Below are 16,602 nucleotides of genomic sequence, written 5' to 3' on the forward strand. Positions count from 1 at the left end.
AATTCATTCATTTAGTTAACACGTACTAAAAATACCTAACATGTGCTAGGCTTTTTAAATATTGTCACGTAGATTGTCTCAGTTTTTGCATTAACTCTGCATAAAAGTGTATTATTACTTCCTTTTTATAGATGCATAAATGACATAGTGTGTTGTAATAATATAAGAGAGGAAGCAATACATTTGTGCAATATAGGAGATTTGCTAAGAAAATTATAGTAATTTGTTCAATAAAATACTACATTATGTAGCTATTTTTATGCAGCTATTATAAAGATCTCCATGCGCTGATATGGAAAGCTGCCCAAGATAATAGCATTAACTTAAAAAAAAAAAAAGGCAAAATACAGAACAGTTTTAAAATCAGTTCTTTTTTATTAAAAAAACAAAAAGCTATTCATGCACCTATGTTTATATAGTAAAAGTATATGAAAGATTATGTAAATCAATAGTGATCACTTCTGGGGAAGGGGACTGATGATTTAGGATAGAGGAATACTTACTTTAAAAAAAAAATCCATTTTATTGATTTTTTACAGAGAGGAAGAGAGAGGGATAGAGAGTTAGAAACATCAATAAGAGAGAATCATCAATCAACTGCCTCTTGCACACCCTCTACTGGGGATGTGCCTGAAACCAAGGTACATGCCCTTGACAGGAATCAAACCTGGGACCTTCCAGTCCCCAGGTTGACGTTTTATTCACTGAGCCAAACTGGTTTCGGCAGAGGAATACTTACTTTTAATGGTGTATTCATTCTTCAGAAAATAAGAAATGTTAACCTTATACATCAATTACGTTTTCAGTTAAAACTTAATTTTTTTAGGATAATATTGATTGACTTCTCTGGGAACTGCAGAAATATGATTGGCTTGTTCAATGTCATAGGAATTTAGTTTCTAGATCCTCAATTTAGAAATAATTATATATAGACAAAAATGTCATAAAAAGGGGAAAAATACTTGTGTACTTATAGGTAAATATTCTTTGTGTGTGTCTGCCTGTATATGTATGTGTGCCTGTGTACCTATGTGTATATGTTGAAAGGCAGGTGGGGTTCTGAACCAAAACTGAGTGGCCTAAGGTAACCTGTAACTTGTATGACTTAGGAAAGCTGTTAGTAACTCAGTCTTTGAATTCACAGTACCTAGCATAGTGGGTAATTAATGTTTGTTAAAAGCATGTGAGCCCAGCTGGCATGGCTCAATGGTTGAGCATTGACCTATGAACCAGAAAGTCACGGTTCAATTCCTGGTCAAGGCACATGCCCAGATTGTGAGCTTGGTCCCCAGTGTGGGGCATGCAGAAGGCAGCCAGTTAATGATTCCCTCTCATAACTGATGTTTCTGTCTCCCTCCATCTCACTTCCTCTTTGAAGTCAATAAAAATATATTTAAAAAAGCATGTGAGATTATCTGAGGATTTTAAGAATGAGAATGCAATGCAAGTGACTTGCATGAAGTCAAAGTAGCTCCTAGAGTTCATAATATGGTTTGAAATATGGTTTGATCATTCTGGCTGGATGAAGGTACAAGAGAAAATGTGGTTCAGAACATAAATTACTCAGTTCCTTTTTATCCCCAGTAGAAGGCATATCAACCAAGTTTGCTGATTTGGAAAATCCTTTTTTTTCTTTTCTTTTTTCCCCCCTAAGAATTGAATTCCCTTGCTTGCTATTTATCAGCATTCTGCTGACCAATCTTGTTTGTTCTCTATTCTTAGACCCTTTTTTGTTTTTCTTGTTAAAATATCTATTTGAACAACAACAACAAAAAGCAGTTCAGTAGCCCAACTATTTCAAAATCTCATTTCATCTCATTTGTCATTTATTAATGGACCTAATTTCTTTCCAGTGTTTTTTATCCCCTGGATATATTTGAGGGAATTATTTTTAAATCCCTGGGGTTATTATTACATCACTAGTGTGTGTTTTTTTTTTTTTACAGCTTTAAAAAAAATCAGACTCAGAATTTAAAATCACTCTTTATATTACTCCCCCACCTCCTTTTCTATTTCAAGAACTTTTTTTTCCCTCTTCTAAATCTAGTACCCTGAAAAATCCCTAGTGAGCCCAAGCTGCATATATATATATTTTTTTGAGAAATTTATCAGATGAATTATAATTTATTCTGCTTACCTCAGGTTATTTAAGGATAGTCTGCTCTTTTGCTAGCTAATAATTGCCTGTATCATCTATCATTAGGGAACACAAAGATGCAGCTCATTTTGTGGGTATTTAATATTTCCCCTAATGTTGACTTGCTATTGGTTCTTAATTTTAAATCAGGCTTATTTGGAACCCATTTTTAATAAACTCTGCCTTCTAAACCTTTCTCTCATCTGTGTCCAATTCTAAGGGCCATTTTAATGTTCTTTTTCATTTCAGTGTTCACTTGGTGTTACTGAATAGCAGACTCAAGAGAAGAAAAAACCGTTTGCTATCAGAAGGATCATGTAGAAAACAGTAGGTTCGGAATTAGGAATTCACTGTCAAGCTTTCTGTTTCACTCTTCACTTATTTTTCTTTCCCTTTTTCTTTTTGATTCAAGCTCTGCCTATCCCTCTTTTGCCATCTAGAATCAATCACCTCCCCCCTCTTCTTATCTAATATTGAGAAAATGCATAAGAAATTTTGCAAAGCACTATGAATGCCGGTGAAAAAGAGCATTATGTAAATGTCAGTATTGTTATGCTGGAATTTTGCCATTATTCTGTTTGCAAAGGAATAAGATTTAGAATAATATTATCTCCTTTCGACCTACAATCCAAGGAGGTTCAGTTACCAAAATACCAGGAAGATGGTTCTTATATGGTAGGCCCATAGCAAACCTCCAGGACACTAAATTTATGCCTTTTCTTAAAACAGTGATTACTGTTATTATTATGTTCACCCTCTTGGGAGAGTTGTGGCAGTGGAGGGAATTGAAGGCAGGATGTGCTTTTGTTTATTTTGCTCAGATGAGAGAAAAGGCAACAAAGGAGTGGGTCCTGGCTTTAGTCCAAATGATCCAAATAGTCTCAGTTTACATGATGTTGCCTAATGCAAATGAAATTTTGTAAATATTTATTGGCAGGGGTAAGAATGGCACCAGGTGTTAGACTGGTAGGGTGAGACCTAACCTGGCTTTACCAACCTTGGTATTTGAGTTCTAGCTGGGAAAGAATTCAGAACCAAGAATCAAACTATAGGAGAACATTTATTTAGAAAGTCACAGAAGTATTTTGTAGAAGAAATGGGCTTAGGAAACAAGTTATAGTCAAAGGAAGGGCCCTTGGAGCTTAGAAGTGAGGAACGTCACAGAGAAGAGTCTGGCAGAGGGAGAAACAGAGGGGTTAGGCTTTGGTATTCAGGGATGGGAGAGTGCACAGTGCACAGGGGCCCTCCTCCTCAGAGTTTTTAGGGTGGAAATCTTAGGGGAGGTCCCAGGAGAGGATCTCAATAGAATATTCAGCTTTACAGATGTGTCCTTTCAGGGCTTAGGTCTCCACCGATTGATTGGTGGGTGCCAGGGCAGGGGGCCATTGTCCAGTGCAGTAGTTGTGAGGTCAGCCATGACATCGCTTGTCTGGTTTTGCTGCTTTTCTGGACCTGGATCTGAAATACAACTGTGGCCCAGATGTTATCTTTAGGAAGAAAAGGTCAGGCATGACCCTAATATATGCTAGGAAGGAAAGGCCACCCTGGGAATAAAGTTTCACCCTACAATTTTTCATTGCTATGCATGTGAGGCTTTCCACCCTGGTGACTTGTACCTGGCACATTGTCCTTGCTCTGCTCATATCCATCTATAATAAATGCCTACTATATACTGACACTGTGTATATAGGATATAAGGGTATGTACTATCTCCAGAGCCACTATAAGGTACAAGGTTGTGCTAGACAGTTGTAGACATAAAGGAGTTAGCATCCTGTATTGGGCCATTTAAGAGCACAGAAAAGCCCAGTCAGCTTCAAAATACCTACTTCCTGGATGCCACAGTCTGAAATCACCATACGATCTTGTCTACTGGGTTGCATTTGCAATGAACTATTCTATTTGGAACCCCTATGTAAGGACTAGGTGCTTCTGTTAGTTGCTAATCTAGCAACTAACCTGCTGTAAGCCTGCAAAGGATTGAGTATTCAAATCTTCATTAAAAAAAAAAAGATGACTTTTGGATGAGGGGAAGCTCTTGAAGATGAATAGTGTTTTACACACTCATGTGTCTCGTACAATTAACTTAAATATGTGAAGAAGATGGATATAACAGTGGGTACTAAGCTGCTTGTGTTGCTGGGTAAAAATAATATGTGCTTCATTATGTATTACAGATCCAGTGAAATGGGAAAACAAAACATAGCCAGGGCCCTGTAGATATTCTAGGCCACCAGTTTTGTATAGATGAAGGACAGTGAGAAAGATTGAAGGAATAATATGGAAAAAAAAATCACCAAAATTTGCATGTTATCTGAGAACTCTACTGGCATTGACTAATTTACCACAGGGATTGGCAATATTTTAGAAGCAATGGCATAAGAAATTATCTCTATTCCTTTTTAAAAATTTATCTTTATTGTTGAAAGTATTAGAGATTTTCCCTTTGTTTTAGCATTGACCCTCACCATCCCACCCCTGCCCCTTCCAGGCCTTTACCACACTATTGTCAATGTCCGTTTAATCAGTTAATTTCTCTACACTCTCCCACCCCCTCAGAAATTCATCAGTCTATTTCATGCTTCTATGTCTCTTGATCTATTTTTTTTTTTTTTTTTTAAATATATTTTATTGATTTTGTACAGAGAGGAAGGGAGAGAGATAGAGAGTTAGAAACATCGATGAGAGAGAGTCATCGATCAGCTGCCTCTTGCACACCCCCCACTGGGGATATGCCCGCAACCAAGGTACATGCCCTTGACCGGAATCGAACCCGGGACCCTTCAGTCCCCAAGCCGACGCTCTATCCATTGAGCCAAACCGGTCCCGGCTTGATCTATTTTTTTTCTCAGTTTATTTTGTTCATTAGATTCCACATTTGAGTGAGATCATGTGATACTTGTCTTTCTCTTACTGGCTTATTTCGCTTAGCATAATACTCTCAGGTTCATCAATGCTGTTGAGAACAGTAAAAGTTCCTTCTTTTGATCTCTATCCTTTTGAAGAAATAAAACATATCACATGATCTGGTAGCCTAGAGTGAGAAAAGGGAATCTTATGGGGTTCATCTTAAAAGGTTTGAAAGTATTCTATCTAATAAAGATGGAATATGCAAATTGACCATAACTCTGCAACAAAGATGGCGCCATCCACAGCCAATAAGGGGGGGATATGCAAATTGATATGCCAAGGTGAGAGGTGAAAGGAGGCTCTGGCCAGAGTAAAGGCTGTGCTGTCAGTCAGGGGAAGGAAGGCCCATGCTTGCACGAATCTTCATGCATTGGGCCTCCAGTTTCCAATAAACGTTATACTATTTATGCTTACACACTGTTTTTTAAAATGTAGGTGTCAATCAGAAAATTTTAAGTCAGCTTACCTTGTATACCCTAACTGAGATTAACCTCAAAGAGAGAATAAAACATTATGTAGGGGGAAACAAGGGGAAAGTTTAGAATTTGCGGCTTGAGTTGAAGACAAAATCATAGGTGGGTGTGAGAGCTCTGGCAGGCTGAAGACAATTGAGGAACCCTGCAGGCATGGGGGTGGGTACTGCAGGCGAGAAAGGAGGAAAGCTTTGCCTACTGTGCATTTTTGCCTAGGGCAGCTAATTGCAATGCCCAGAATATTGCCTTTGGAAGCCTTGGGCAATATGCAGTAGGTTTTCCCTAAAGCCTAGTTTATCAGGTTAAGTTGAAATTTGGTAGGGAGGAGAGGAGGGGAATGATGAGCTAAAAGAATTCCTGAGATGAAGAAACCTTCAAAGGTCACCAACTTTTTCAGTAAGTATTTTTAATGACAAAAGAGGGAACTCAAACCTGAGGGAATTGTACCTTAGCCTAAAGTAACCCACCACAAGTGGAAATGTCTTTGAGAACTATGGAAAGTGGAATGGGGCCTCACTTTATACTTTTCCCTAGAATTAACTCTGATATGAGGAATATATAAAACAACAGAAGAGACCTAACAGTCATTGGATCTCTGTTATGTGCCTATACTTTGTACTGGACACATTATATTTATTATCTCATTTAATTTTCATAGCAATTGTAGAACACATTATCACTATCATATAATACAGGATTAACAAAAGACGACATTAACAAACTTGCCCATGGCTGTTCAGCTGTAAGATTTAGAGTTAGATTTGAATGCAGGGGTGTCCTACTAGGCCACATTATCCCTTTTCCACAGATAGTTACTAAATGTCTGCTAAGTGTAAAATACTATGCTAGGTGCTTTAGGAATACAAACAAGGAACAAATTCTCTCTTTATTTTCAAGTTTACAGTCTAAAGAAGAAACCCCTTAATTAATTAATTGGTATCTTAGCTTTCTACTTAATAGCCCATTTAAATGTACATAGACTTAACACTTTCCTTATATACTTAGTGATAAAAGCATATAACCAGAATGGTTAAAACAGTAAATTTTATGTTATATGCATTTTACCACAATTGTAAAAAAATGCAACAGGGGTGCAATAGTTAATAAGTAAAAATATAAACTTACCCATTGCAAAAAATAATATTTTTGTGTTACAATCATACATAAAATAATAAATACTGAAGTTACATTTAATTAGTGTAAGAGAAAACATACACTGGAGCTAAATGTCTTCTAGAATTTAAACAAGAAATATACTCCTGAAAAAAATAAAGGAAATATACTCATGAGAATTTATGCAGAATTAAGTAAAAAGTTGGATCACAAGGAGAAATTGCTCATTGGTGTGTTCTCAGCACTTCACATAATTCCTGGTATATAGTATGTGTTCAGCTAATATTTATTGGATGGGTAACACGATTATTTCAGCTCTGGGGCTCTTTCCTTAGTTGCCCATTTAACCTGTTTACTTCCCAGAGCAAGTTACATAACTTTTACTAATGCTTCCACGTCCCTGGTTCCCTTAGAACATAGCAAGCCTGAACCAGTGTGATTACAACATCATCAGTAAACTTCAGTTTAAAAAATAAGCTAACAGAAATAAAACCTGTTTTATGTAACAAATATATCTGGGTAAAATAAGTTTAAAATATATTTTATTTTAAAACATGTATATACCTTTACTATAGTACTAGGGGCCCAGTGCACAAATTTATGCATTTTGAAAGTAACTGTGGGCTGCAAGGCTGCGGTAGTCACAGGGCCGGATCTCGGCCTCTCCTCCACGCCCCAACCCAGCCCCTCTCACCAAGGCCCCCAGTCCTCCGTCTGCCAGCAGCCCTGCTCCCGCTGCTGCCGCTCCCACGCACTGATGGTGCCGGCCCCACTTGTATCTGCTGACGGTGTGGAGCAATTCGGGTCAGCACTGTCAGCAGGTGCGAACTGTGGCTGCTGCCCATGATTGCCCTTCAGGAGTAGGGGGAGGTGGAGAAGCCCTCTGGGGTGATCAGGGCTGGCAGCTGCCACTTGCACCCACTGATGGCACTCAGTGATTGGAACCAGCACCAGGCATTAGCATCAGGTGTGAGCGGTGGCTCCAGTGCCAGCTGTGGATGCAAGCAGGGCTGGGGCGGGCAGCAGGTGCAAGCACTGGGTGGGACAGTGGCTCCTGGGAGCAAAGAATTTTCAGTAACCAGCAGAGGTTCGCACCAATGACAGCGACCAGTGCCCCGCCTTGGTCTGGTGCCCCCTCTCACCTGCTCCGCTATCCCATTGGGGCCAGTGCCCACCATGTTCTGCATATGCCCCCTGGTGGTCTGCACAAGTCATAGTGACCAGTTCAGTTGTTCAGTTGTTCTGCTATTCCGTCTATTTGCAAATTAGCCTTTTATTGTATAGGATTAGGATATATCATAAGACATTACCAATTTTTGTTGATTAAATATTGACCAATTAATGTGGTTTGATTATAGTTTATTCATTACTAGTTGGTTTATGCAAACAGTTTCAAGTGATGGAAAAATTGAAACTTGAAAAAAATATAATTTAATGTTCATTAAAAGGGCTCTCCCCCCGCCCCAAATGCCAGGGACTGAAAAGTGACCTAAAAAATCAGAACAATATCCCAGCACCTTCATTAAAATATGTGAAGCTGACACTTTTACTACTAACTTTTATGGTTAATCACAAATCTTCTACTTGAAACTGTGGCGTGACCATCTGAATGTATTGTAGAAAGATTTAGTGATCTTACATATTGATTACCTTAACACATAGTAATCTTTTCCATTTCAGAAGTTAAAACAAGCCATCTGGATTATTACAGTTAATAAGGGTGGAAAAAGACATGTATAATTAAGAATAAAATAATAAAGTGGGTCTATAATTTGTTTTTTAAAAATACTCCCAATAATGATAAAATAAGGAAAAATAAGTTTGATCATTCACTATTAGAACAATTTTAAATCCCTAAATTCGAACAGTCTAGGTCAGAGCTAGGACAACGGTCCTGGAGCCATGACAGTGACCATGGGCAAAGTCCAACACAGGAAAAACAACTCTTTGCTTCTGTGTCATCCATGAGTCCTTTAGCTACATGTCGACACTGTCACAGGAGAAGCCCCAGGGGAAGGGAGGAAAAAAAACATAAAAATTGAAAGGTATAAGGGGGACAATTAAAAAGGTGCAAACCGTTACCCTTCCTTCTAGTTGTAACCAGTGTGTCCCCTTTCTCTTCCCAGTACTAGCTTAGCAAGAGAAAGGCCAGGCTGAGGCTATACTGGAATGGTCAGTTATCTGGACTTGCTAGTAGACCAGTAGCCATTCCGATGTTAATGGGAGGAGTAAGTGGGTAATACACTAATTTGGTGACTAAAATCCTCCAGATGGTTTCTATGCTTATATTTACATTTGAAAAAATAGAAACATGTAGCACATGCTACACTGTAGCTTGCTTTTTTAAAAATTAAAAAAAATATATTTGAACTTTTGTTTTCTGTCATTCATTATTTTTATATAACATTCTTATTAGAGTTGCTTTAAAATTCCTTTTTTGTGTGTGTGTGCAGTACTCCACAATTTACCCAACCAATCCTCTATTGTTGTTCACTAAGTTTTTCTGAATTTATTTCCTCACTGTTATTAATAAGATCATAGATAAATAGGAGCATAAATTCTTTTTTTTTAATCCTCACCTGAGGATATATATATATATATATATATATATATATATATATATATATATATATATTATTAATTTTTAGAGAGAGAAGAAGGGAGAGAGGTGAGAGAGAAACATAATAGGTTGCCTCCTGTATGCACCTTGCTTGGTGAGGGATCAAACCTACAACCCAGGTATGTGCCCTGACCCTGAATGGAACCTGCCACCCTTTGGTGTACAGCATGACACTCACTGGCCAGGGCTGAGCTTAGATTCTTAATTCTTATTAAGAATAAATTAAGTAAATTTTAGAAGTGGAATTTTCTGGTTGACAATGGGGATTTTGAATGATTTCCTGGAGAAAACATTTAACTCCCAAGACAGGGATAAGGAAGGGATAAGAAGGGGTAGGGTGGATCCTTTCCTACTGGGGAGCTTCTGAAGAGAATCTAGTCTAGAAATATGGAACATATATTTGCCACCTCATGCTTAGACAATTATTTCACACTAAGGCCAGAACCACAGGCAGGTTGAGGAAGTCTGAAAATGGTTAATATTTTTTGAGAGTTTATTGTGTGCCAGGCAGTACTCTAAGCATTTTCTGTGTATTATCTCACTTTATTCCTACCATAACTCTTAGAGGTAGATAAGGAATGGAGGCAAGAGAAGTTAAATAACTTTCTTAGGATCTTACATCTAGTACATGGCAGAGCACAGCATCATCTGTGCCAGGAACTGTGCATTGTGGCTTTCTGTCCAACACACCAGGCTACTTAAACTGACAAGCTAGGAAAGCCCTCAAATAAAAAGGTCTACAGTGCATACAGTGTACTATATCTCCTACTTCTCTCTTCTCAGAAGTTTGAATTTTTCTACCAATGCAACATTCTCTCTCGGTAGTCCTAGTAAATACATCAATAGTGACCTTAAGTATTTTACTATTTGTCACTAATTGTGGATGTCATTTTAAAAATTTGATCTATATTACCTGGCTAGAGTGGATCAGTGGTTGAGCATGACCTATGAACCAGGGCACATGTCTGAGTTGCAGGCTCAATTCCCAGTGGAAGGGGTTGGGGGTGTGTAGGAGGCAGCTGATCAATGATTCCCTCTCATCCCTGATGTTTCTACTTCTCTCTCCCTCTCCCTTCCTCTCTGAAATCAATAAAGATATTTTAAAAATTGATCTATGTTAATAATAAGGTACTGCATCAACTGTTGCTCAGTTTAATTGCTAAATTCTGATAGTTGATATAAATAAGTAATTATTTTTGTATAATTGTACTGGTTCAAGATGTTGATGAATTCTCACTGGGTATTTTTTTTTATTATTCTAATTAGCTGGAAAGTCAACCAGGGATATACAGACACAATAGGAAAGATTGTAGTAACTCCCCTTGCCAGGAAATAAAGCTACACAGGTTTTGATTCTCACAAAGTTCATAAACATTTTTATTCTAAATAAATACCTGACAGTGTACAAATCAACATATTTTACCAAAACCTGACTCCCATAACGTTGTCTCCTCCTTTAACATGGCTGAAGATATGGACACATGGATGTTGAAGTGTAGCTTAAAGCACACTTAAGTAAATAAATGAGGATTATGTTCCTATTCAGGTACAATGATCAACTGCTACAGATGTTTTCCTTGCCCCAATTGCTGCTTTCTCTGTTTCAAAATCCTGAGTTCCTTTCAAGTGTTAATGAGTAGTTAATGAATAGCAGAGTGATTAAATGCATGGATTTTGAAGCCAGACTACTCAAATTCAATCACAGCTCTGCCACTTACTAGCTGTGTAACCCAAGGAAAGTTCCTTTGCTTTTCTGTGCCTTAGTTTCTTCATTTGAATATCCAAACCTCCATTGATTACTCCTCAGAACCGTAGATTTGTATGTACAATTGTCTAGCCGGTATCTCAACTCGACTGCCTGAAAGCATCTCAATCTTAACATCACCAAACAGAACCTGCCTCATTCCCATTCTGCCCTGGCATATCAATGGCAACCCACTTTTTAGTCACACCCAAATCTAGGAATTTTCCTTGATTCTTCTTTTACCCTCATTCCCATACCTCCAAAACATATCTCAAATTTGTTCTCTTACTCTATTTCCACCAGCACTGTCTTATCCAAGCCCCTGTCATCTCTTGTTTGGGAATCGAACAGTGGTTTCTTTACTGGTCTCCATTCTTCTACGCTTCTCTAAAATCCAATCTCCCTGTAGCCAGAATGAATTTTTAGAAGCATAAATCATATTAGTCACTCCCTGTCTCCAAATTCCCCAATGGCTTCTCATCCCATTTACAGTAAAAGCCAAATTCCTTAATCTGGCTTTCAAAGTCTTATAAAATCAGTGCTGCAGGGGGTCATAAATAGTGCCTTCTTCCCAATTTAGAGACCTTATTTGGAAATAGGGTTTTGCAGATATAATTAAAATGAGATCCTACCAAACAAAGAAGGAGGCCATATGAAGACAAAGGCAGGGATTGGAGTGATGGGGCTACAAAGCAAGGAATACCAGTCATAGCTGAGAAAAACAGAAGCTGGGAAGAGGCGAGGGGAAAACTCTCTTAAAACCCCTGAAGGAAGTAGGACTTGATGGCACCTGATTTCATACTTCTAGCCTCCAGAACCATGAGAAAATATGATTTATGTTATTTCAAGCCATCAGGTTTGTGGTATTTTTGTTATGGCAGCCCTAGTAAATGAATACGGGTGCACTTAAACTTTCCAACCTCAATTCTGTTGCCCTCCCCTTGCTCTCTACCCTCCATCCACACTGTTTTCCCTCTATCCTTGATGTTAGAACACCTTACTAATTCCTCCCCCAAGATTTTCACTTTCTGTTCCCTCTACTTGGGATGTTCATCCCCTGATCTTTACATGGATCCTTCTTATTATTTCAGTCTCAGCTTAAATATTACTCTGTCAGATTCCTTCCATGACCTCTCATTCTAATGCAGCCTCCTATCATGCGTTATCACATTACCCAGTTTTAATTGTCTGCTTTGCATTTAATACAGCTTGACATTTCTTACTTATTTATGTATGATTAAGTCTGTCACAATTCCCCTCAATACACACACACCACATTCATACATTCACCAGAGCGTGCACTACTGTCCAATTTAATAGTCACATGATGCTATTTAAATATAAATGTAAGCAAATTAAAGTTAAGATTATAAATATAGTTTCAAAACAGTGTTAACTACATTTCAAGTCTCAATAGCCACACAGAGCTAGTGGCTGCCATATTGGACAGCATAGCTGTGGAACATTTCCATCATTGCAGAAAGTTCTATTATACAAAGCTATTCCAGGAAAAGAAGAATCTTGTATTCCCAGTACTTCGAATTTGTGTGGGCCATCACAGATGCCAAAGAAATATTTTTTGAATGAAGAATGAATGCACTTTCAGGAAAAAACATTGCTGAGCCTTGATGTGAATGAGCTTTGTAAAAACAAATGGCAGCATTACTGCTAATGGAAAGCGATATGGCTTTCAGGGAAAGATGACTTCTGTTCTCCTTGCCTTTTTACCTGGGCAGAGTTTCTGTAACCACATCTGCCATTGATTATTCTTTTTGTTTGTTTGTTTTGTTTGTTTCCTCAATGAACACTCAAAAATAGATCTGGTTGTAAAGAAGATTTCAAAAATTTCTCTCATCTTGAGAAGTGGTTTCTTTGCTTATAAAAAAAAAATTCAGTTAAGGGTCCTTGAGAAGTAGAAGAAGGGCAGATGGGAGTGTGGGCGGAATATTATCTTCTGTGCAGTATAGTATTTGCTTTAGCTGTCTGAAAAGACAGTGCTATCAATCTCATGTCTTTAGTAATGATTCCTCTGTGCTTTGATTAATGTGGGTGTGAAATGTGTCTGATGTAGCAGCATGTGTGTGAAACATTCCGAAACAAGAAGAGTCAAAAAGTATTTTAATTTTAAACATTAATTCTAAATAGGCTAAAATGGAATGAATGAGGTTATTTAATATTACAGTAGATATTATATTACTTCATTAGAAGAAAAATCATGAAACTAAATATTTGCCAGGCTTATAGGACAAATAGAGCCAGTATGTTTTAAAACATTAAACTTTGGTTATCAGTCTCCTATTCTGTTTCTAAATCATCACAATAAGATTAAGAATAAAACTTGTGAATGTCTGATACTATTCCTATCATATAAAAAATAAATGGTGGTTTCTATACTGAATCCTATTCCTCTAATTTAATACTTAGGTGTATGTTAAAGTTCTTATAAGGAAGCTCATTGATTGACAATGAAGAATTATTACTTTAGAAGTACCTGTGATTGAAAAGTGAGGGACTGACAAGTAAACTGATGACTAGTTCAGAGTGGGTGAACTTGAGTAATACTTATTAAATTTACTCATCTCCTGTTACAAAATGGACCACAGAGTGGGATTAGGGAGTTGTGGAAATGTAGTAATCATAACTTGGTCTAAACAGTGTGCAGATGTTCCACATACTATCACCTAATTAGACTATCGTGTTTCCAAACCATAAGCTTTATGGCTTTTACATGCAATTGAAATGAAAGAAAACACAGGGAACTAGATAGAACTTCTTTGTTGTAAAAATAAATAAATAAATAAATAAATAAATAAATCAGAGTGTGTGTTGTTGTGTGTGTGTGTGTGTGTGTGTGTGTGTGTGTATAAGAGAGAGAGAGAGAGAGAGAGAGAGAGAGAGAGAGAGAGAGAGAGAGAGAGAGAGAGAGAGAGAGAGAGAGAGAGAGAGAGAGAGAGAGAGAGAGAGAGAGAGAGAGAGTAGGGAGAGGGAGGGAGGAGAACAAAAAATTAGAAATGATGGGAGTATGTCTGATTTTAAAAATAAAGAAAACAGAATCTTAAAAAGGTTCACAAAGTTCCATCCAAACTCTTCTCTAACTCTCCAACACGGAGTGTCATCTCAGCGTTTCTATGTTGTGTTCAGTGGCCAGAAGCCTGTGCCTGAGTGATAAAGGTTTTGGTGAGGAGGTTAGCTCATCCCGGCTGGGATTCTGGTGAGAGGCAAGAAGGGAGCATGATTCTTAGAACCTTGGTGAGTAGTGCCTTGGTTAAAGTGAAAAGTGAAACAATTTCAGAACCACCAATGTAGGGAAGAGGGAAATCCTTTGGTCACGTGCCCCCCCCCCCAAAAAAAAAAATGTCAAAGAAACAAGAGTATACTATGTGGAGGTTCCCACACACAGTCCACCTTTCTCAGAAAGCGTGTCTCTTCTATCAGAATCAGTATTTTTTTTCAGAAAGTCTCCATATTTTGTCTTGCTTTTCATGGTTTTCTGCCATGAATGGGAGAAGAGGAAAAGTCAGCGAGGAGAGCAGAGTGGGGGGGAGAAGGGAAGGGGAAAAGAAGAAAGGGACAAAATATGATAGTCAGGAACTTTTGTGAGGATTCCAGATACCCCTTGAAATCAAGATCCCTCGAGGCTCTGCGTATACAAGGGTAGCTGGATAATATATACATAGATGAGTTAGATATCCAGGCACAAAGTATAACTTATAAAAATGTACTCACTAAGCCCTAGCTGTTTGGCTGAGTAAATAGAGCGTCAGCCTGCAGACTGAAGGGTGCAGGGTTTGATTCCAGTCAAGGGCACATGCCTGGGTTGGGGGTTTGATACCTAGTAGGGGGCAGCAGGAGGCAGCCAATCAATAATTCTCTCTTATCATTGATGTTTCTATCTCTCTGTCCTTCTCCTTTCCTCCCTGAAAGCAATAATAAATAAAAATAAATAAAAATTAAAAACCTATAAGAAAAATGTACTCACTATAAAAATCAAATGTCACCCCAATCTGTGTGCAACCAAAAGAACTCCTCTTCTTTCTTCTTTGAACAGTTGAAGTGGATCTTCATTTAAAAAAGGGGGGAAAAAGAAAAGGGAAAAGAAAAAAGACTGGTTTTTGGAAGAGGAGGAAGTATTGTAGGATGGAGCTAGAGAGAGAGGGGAGAACCAGTGGAGGAGGGGCAGAAGGCGAATGTTTCTGTGAGGGTTGCTGTCCAGGAGTTTCCTTAGATGCTCCAGGCAATTGCAGCTTTACCTCAACTTGGTTCTTCCTATTAACTGTTCCTCTGTTTTTCTTCTTTCTGAAAAGAATGTAAGAGGGAAAAGGAGAGGGAGAGGAAGAGGGAGAGGGAGAGGGAAAGGAGAAGGAGAGGGAGTGGGAGAGGGAGAGGGAGAGAGAAACACTGATGTGAGAGAGAAACGGCGATTGGTTGCCTTCCATATGTTCCCTGACTGGGAATTGAACCACAACCTAGGTATGAATCCTGACTGGGGATAGAACTTGAAACTTTTTGGTGTATAAGACAATGCTCCAACCACCAAAACACTGGGCTAGGGCTGATCTTGTTTTAACTCAACAGTGAACCAAAAGGTAGATAGGAAGACAGTGAAGAAATAAAAGTTGGGCAAATAAACAACTGTTCTCATTTTGAGGAAATCTTTACATGACAAATTTCAAATTGGAACAAGTAGGATTAGTGCTTTATATTGCAGAAGCCATCTGTCACTAACAGATCTAAAATCTCTAAGTGATATATTATCCTGCAAATGATCAGAGCAAAATCTGTGATTTAGGTGTTGCAGAAATTGGAAATTTAGGTTCAGAAAAAGACAATCTTCTGATGGTCTAGTTGCTACATTCTAAAATCTAATCACCATGTAACTGCCAGATCGATGTCCCTTAAATCTCTTTTATCACATGTGTTTCCTAATCTAGAAATTTTATCTGCTTTCCACTTTCTTCCAAATTGACATTCCTGCCAATTTTAAATTAGGCCTTCCAAGACCACCATCACCTGTCTATAAGACCTCTGTTTCAGTAAAAGCATATGTCCATGAAGCACACCATGATTAGCACGTTCAGTTCCTTGCCTCTTTTGTGTTTGGTCCTTTTCCTCTGGAATGTGATGCTGTCTATTCAACTTCACCTGCTGCTGAACAGTTCAACATCTTGGCTCATTTTAAATCCTCTAATTTCAAAGCAGCCTAACTGAAATCTCTCTCCTACAACCTTTTATATATCTCAACAGATTACACAGTCTACCTTTCTATTATATACCCTTGCTTAGTTTTTTTTTTTATTATTCTTTTAAACTACATTTTTATTGATTTCCAAGAGGAAGGGGAAGGGAAAGATAGAAACGTTAAGGATGAGAGAGAGTCACTGATCGCTCCCTCTTTACTAGGGATTGAGTCTGCAACCCAAGCATGTGCCCTGACTGGGAATCTTGAACTGTGACTTCCTGGTTCACAGGTCGATGCTCAACCACTGAGCCACACTGGCTGGGCTACATTTGCTTACTCTTAAATAATATAACATATGAAAGAGCCTTACAGTCTAAAAAGCATAACAGTACTTGGCATATCACTTATTAATTTTCTTCTTTGTTA

Source organism: Pipistrellus kuhlii, unplaced genomic scaffold, assembly GCF_014108245.1.
Source record: "Pipistrellus kuhlii isolate mPipKuh1 unplaced genomic scaffold, mPipKuh1.p scaffold_m20_p_1, whole genome shotgun sequence".
Taxonomy (NCBI): domain Eukaryota; kingdom Metazoa; phylum Chordata; class Mammalia; order Chiroptera; family Vespertilionidae; genus Pipistrellus; species Pipistrellus kuhlii.